Source organism: Protopterus annectens, chromosome 14.part0 (assembly GCF_019279795.1).
Source record: "Protopterus annectens isolate FY-2018-M chromosome 14.part0, PAN1.0, whole genome shotgun sequence".
Taxonomy (NCBI): domain Eukaryota; kingdom Metazoa; phylum Chordata; order Ceratodontiformes; family Protopteridae; genus Protopterus; species Protopterus annectens.
Genome location: NC_056748.1, coordinates 382,320,582 through 382,326,581, shown reverse-complemented (window position 1 = coordinate 382,326,581; position 6,000 = coordinate 382,320,582). Strand labels below are relative to the sequence as shown.

At 40.9% G+C, this 6,000-nt stretch overlaps 1 protein-coding gene across 1 annotated transcript in view; it reads left to right on the top strand.

The window, feature by feature from the left end:
• Positions 1 to 3,848: 3,848 nt before the first annotated feature.
• NUDT13 (nudix hydrolase 13) overlaps positions 3,849 to 6,000 on the top strand; it is a 680,399-nt gene continuing 678,247 nt past the window's right edge. The window contains exon 1 of the mRNA XM_044056109.1: positions 3,849 to 3,964. The gene's annotated coding sequence lies outside the window, so the exon portion shown is untranslated. The remainder of the gene's footprint in view (positions 3,965 to 6,000) is intronic.

Sequence of the window (6,000 nt, the reverse complement as noted above, 5' to 3'; positions counted from 1 at the left end):
TGGATGGGATTAGAAATAAGTATAGTAGAGGGTCAACCCTGGTTGGAAGGTTTGGAGACAAAGCCAGAGAGGTAAGATTACGTTGGTTTGGACATGTTGGACATGTGCTGAGGAGGGATGCAGAGTATATTGGGAAAAAGATGCTAAGGATGAAGCTACCAGGTAACAGGAAAAGAGGAAGGCCTAAGATAAGGTTTATGGATGTGGTGAGAGAGGACATGCAGGTGGTTGGTGTGACAGAGCAAGATGTAGAGGACAGGAAGAAATGGAAACCTCAGCATCCTTAGAATCCTTTTCCCAATATACTCTGCATCCCTCCTCAGCACCTGTCCTAACCAACATAATTTTGCCTCTCTGGCTTTGTCTCCAAACCTTCCAACCTGACCCTCTAATATACTTATTCCTAATCCTGTCCACCCTCGTCACACCCAATGCAAATATTAACATCTTTAACTCTACCACATCCAGCTCTGACTCCTGCCTTTTTGTCAGTGTCACTGTCTCCAACCCATGTAACATAGCTGGTCTTACTACCCTATTGTAGACCTTCCCTTTCACTCTTACTGGTACTCTTCTATTACAAATAACTCCTGACACTCTTGTCCACCCACTCCATCCTGCCTGTACTCTCTTCCACACTCACCATTACTCTGAACTGTTGATCCCAAGTATTTAAATTCAACCACCTTCACCACCTCTACTACCTGCATCCTCACCATTACTCTATTGTCCCTCTCATTCACACACATATATATTCTGTCTTAGTCCTGCTGACCTCCATTCCTCTTCTCTCGAGCATATCTCCACCTCTCCAGGGTTTCCTCCACCTGTTCCCTACTCTCACTAGAGATCACAATGTCATCTGCAAACATCATAGTCCACGGGGACTCTTGTCTGATCTCGTCTGTCAACCTGTCCATCACCATTGCAAATAAGAAAGGGCTTAGAGCTGATCCTTGATGTAAATCCCACCTCCACCTTAAATGCATCTGTCACTCCCACTGGAGACCTAACCGCTGTCACACTACCCTCGTACATATCCTGTACCACTCTTCCATACTTCTCTGACACTCCTGACTTCCTCATACAATACCACAACTCCTCTCTAAGCACCCTGTCATATGCTTTCTCTAAGTCCACAAAGACACAATGCAACTCCTTCTGACCTTCTCTGTACTTCTCCATCAACACTCTCAGAGCAAACATCACATCTGTAGTGCTCGTTCCTGGCATGAAACCATACTACTGATCACTAATTATCACCTCCCTTCTTAACCTAGCTTCTACTACACTTTCCCATACCTTCATGCTGTGACTGATCAATTTAATCCACCTGTAGTTACTACTGCTCTGCACATCACCCTTATTCTTAAAAATCGGTAACAAAAAACTTTTTCTCCATTCCTCAGGCATCCTCTCACTTTCCAAGATTTCATTAAACAATCTAGTTAAAAACTCCACTGCCATTTCACCTAAATACCTCCATGCTTCCACAGGTATGTCATCTGGACCAACAGCCTTTCCATTCTTCATTCTCTTCATAGCTATCCTTATTTCCTCCTTGCTAATCCACTGCACCTAATCCACTGCACTTCATGATTCGCTATCCGCACATCATCCAACCTTCTGTCCCTCTCATTCTCTTCATTCATCAGCCCCTCAAAGTGCTCCTTCCATCTGCTCAACACACTCTCCTCGCTTGTGAGTACGTTTCCCTCATTATCCTTTATCACCCTTACCTGCTGCACATCTTTACTAGCTCAGTCCCTCTGTCTAGCCAATCGGTACAGGTCCTTTTCTCCCTCCTTAGCGTCCACCCTTTCACACAACTCTTCATATGCCTTATCCTTCTCCACCTCTCTCTTTGCCATGCACCTCATCTCCTTATACTCCTGTCTACTTTCATCTCTCTGACAATCCCACTACTTCTTCGCCACCCTCTTTCTCTGTATACTCTCCTGTACTTCCTCATTCCACCACCAGGTTTCCTTGTCCTCCTTCCTCTGTCCAGATGTCACACCAAGCACCTTTCTAGCTATCTCCCTTACTAGCTCTGCTGTAGTTACCAAGCTATTCGGTAACTCTTCACTGCCACCCAGTGCCTGTCTTAACTCTTCCTTGAACTCCACCTCACAATTACCCTTTTTCAATTTCCACCATTTGATCCTTGGTGCTGCCCTCACACTCCTCCTCCTCTTCTTGATCACCAATGTCATCTTACAAACCACCATACTATGCTGCCTAACTACACTTTCCACCACCACCACTTTACAGCCTTCAATCTCCTTCAGACTGGCCCTTCTACATAAGATATAATCCACCTGTGTGCATCTTCCTCCACTCTTGTATGCCACCCTATGCTCCTCCCTCTTGTTAAAATACTTATTCACCACAGCCATGTCCATCATTTTTGCAAAATCCACCACCATCTGACCTTCTGCATTCATTTGCTTAACACCATACCTACCCATCACGTCCTCATCCCCTCTGTTCCCTTCACCAACATGCCCATTGAAATCTGCTCCAATCATCACTCTCTCACCCTTGGGTACAGTCATCACAAATTCAGCCAACTCACTCCAAAATTTTTCTTTCTCATCCATCACACACCCAACTTGTGGAGCATATGCACTAATAACACTCATCATTACACCATCAATTTCCAGCTTTATAAACATCACTCTATCCAACACTCTTTTCACCTCCAAAACACTCTTAGCATACAGTTCCTTCAGGATAACCCCTACGCCATTTCTCTTCCCATCCACATCATAATAAAACAATTTGAACCCACCTCTGATATACCTAGCCTTGCTCCCCTTTCATCTGGTTTCTTGCACACACAATAAACCAACCTTCCTTCTGTCCATCATATCAGCTAGCTCTCTCCCTATACCAGTCATATTGCCAACATTCAAAGTTCCGACCCTCACTACCAGAGTCCTAGCCTTTGCCAGCCTTCAGGCATGCCTTCCCCCTCTTCTCCTCCTTCGGCCAACAGTAGCACAATTTCCACCAGTACCCTGTTGGCCAACAGTACTGGTGGCGGTCATTGTTAACCTGGGCCTCGACCGATCCAGTATGTATATCTATACTCTTGTCCGCATGTATGATCTGGCAAAATTTTATGCCGGATGCCCTTCCTGATGCAACCCTCCCCATTTATCCAGGCTTGGGACCGGCACAAAGAAATGCACTGGCTTGTGCATTCCCAGTGGCTGGGTTACCTTTGTGCAGTGGAATAATATGTGATATTTTCCAGGAGTAAGAGACATACATTTATGCCACAGAACTTCATATCCGTCAGAAAATGCATGCTACCACATATCCTGTGATTCTGGCAACTTTCTAAGTTTATAACAACATTATTTAAAATCTGTCCATATTTTTGGGCCTTTGCCCCCCATCATTTTAGGCTTTGCCCAGATTTCTTGTGCTAAGAGGTTGAGAGATCTGCCATCGCTCGACATGTTTTCTATCAAACAGCGTAAGTTTCTTCCTTACAAACACGTGCATAACATGTCCAGCTTCCAAATATGCACTCTAATACGCAACCTAAAATCTGTCAGCTAGAGCTCTTTACAAATCCATCGTGTAAACAAAATAATCTCATTGTCTGAAACGTAAAAAGTGCATTTAAGGACAAAAGGTTAAAGTAAGCAGCAATACACGAATACTTTTCCACGCCATACCATTTGTTATAAAGAGGTGGAATAGCTGCAATACATTCCTACGGAGATTTCTATTTGACTATATTTATTCTTCTTCAGACAATGCAGTTGTTATATGTACAATAATTAAAGATACAACACATGTTATGTACGAGCAGTAGGGATCTCATCGTACACACTGTTCCCTTCGTTTATACATACTACCTTCCTATCACAGAAGCAAGTCTGAATGGGATATTCCAGTATGGCAGCGCCCGTGAAAGAGTAGTATTACTTTTTTAAGTACTTACTAGGTTTGTAGTATGTATTTTGTAGTAATTTTTAAAGTTGTTTCTCAAATGTTAGGTCAGCTACCAAGTTTCGGGCTACTGTAAAGGCTTAGGATAGTGGATTTTTTCCCCCCAAAAGTATTATAGCTAGTTATCTCTATAATGCGCTTTAACTTGCCATCAAAAACGATTACTGTATATCTTTTTGATGTTATGTCACTTAAATGCAGTAATTTCGTACAGTGTTAAATGTAGAAGTCGCCATAGTATAGTAGCGTTTAGGCAGTAATTATCTGAGCGATGTGAAGTAATAATTTGCTTATCGAACATTTCACATTTTACTACAATGGAGTAGAAGGTTTTGTTTAATACGTTGTATTGTTTATTGAATGTATCAAGATAGTAAAGAATAAAGTACATTCAGATGTTCTACCTAACAATACCACTTTTACCACCCATAGACTCTTGGCTAGCGCTCCAGCTCAGATTGTACAGATGATACATCAGAGGAGAAGGCAGTTTAGGTTTGTTTGTTATGGTGGAAGGTTTACACGATTGTTGATATTACCGTTGTGCTATTTGTTGCTTGGTTGTATTAAGTAACTGAGCTCAGGATGTAGCCAGGTATATTCCATGTACTCAGATGAGTACATTTTTTGGGCATCTCAGAAATTTTATGGCTGAAACAGCAGAGTAATGAAAAGTGTTTAAAATTGTCTGAAATAGTGCTACTGTATGAAACTGTACAAACATGCTTACTTGATAGGAATCCGCGTCTAAAAATACTATTTATATAGTTATAATTCCCCATAGCAAAAAAAAAAAAAAAAAAAAGTAGCGTTTCACTTTTCAAAGTGAGTGAGTGTAATATTTTGAAGCTTGAGTACTTTTTAAGTGACAACTGAATGGTGTGGGTAGCAGCATGAGGTTGGAGTACAAAATACAAATGCCTGTCCTACTTCAGTCAAGAGCAAAGCCAAACTGTCCATCGTCCATCCATCCTCATCCCCTTTTATCCATTTTTTGTACGTGAGGTTGGAGTGTCAGTTTGTTAAAAACCTAAATGAAACTGTTTTATAAAACAAAATAGTCTGCAGCATGTTTCTCAACTGTCCCTGATTTATGGATGCCCCTGATTTTTAGCACAAAATGTTGCTGTAGCCATATTAAAACTGGTGATTTCTTTTGCTTTCTTTCCATTTTTTGAGTAAAGATAGTGGCATGTCTCCTAACTGTCCCACTGAGACTGTTGCTGTGTCACATCTAACTTCCTAATGCTGGTGATTTTGGGACAAAAGGTTGTGGATTACACTTGATAAACAGTGACTATTGTTGGAATTATGAAATTATATTACTACAGGAAATGCATGTTAATTTACATTTTCTTATTCTGTCAATTTTTCAAGCTAACAGTACTAATAATTTCAAAAGTGTTCCTGACTTGGGGCATTTACTCATAATTATGTTTGCATATGTCCCTGATTCTTGATGTAAGAGGATGATAGTTATGTATGGTGGATCAGAGTAAAAGTACATAAAATAAATACTGACAGTCATTAAAACTGTAGACTTACTTTGCTACCAGAAATACATGGTAATTCACATTATTTGACCCTATCAATTTCCTAAATCAGTAGCACAAATCCTTAAAAAAAGTATCACAGATTTGTGATCTTTGTTGTTGGCTTCATCCCTGATTCTGGAGATAAGTGGTTGAGTGCTATTGTCACAGGACCAACACAATCTTGAGTAAACACAAATGTAGTAAGGAATGAGTCTGCTGCTTGCTAACTTGAATTAGCATTAACATTTGAAACTGGCAACAAGAAAGAGTTTAGGGAGAGTGATTCATGTATTGTAAGTAAGAGCAGTTTAAAAATGTGGGATAAATACTGGAGATTGAATGGTTGGTATGTACAAGGGAAGTCTGGGGATGCTGGGGTATGCATGGAAGAGAAGGAAGGAAGTATGACGGTTCACTGAGTTTTAAAATATAGTAGTTTTTGAGGGGAAGGGCAGTGTTTTGCTTATACAATGTGCTTGTAAGTGTAGCAGTTAGT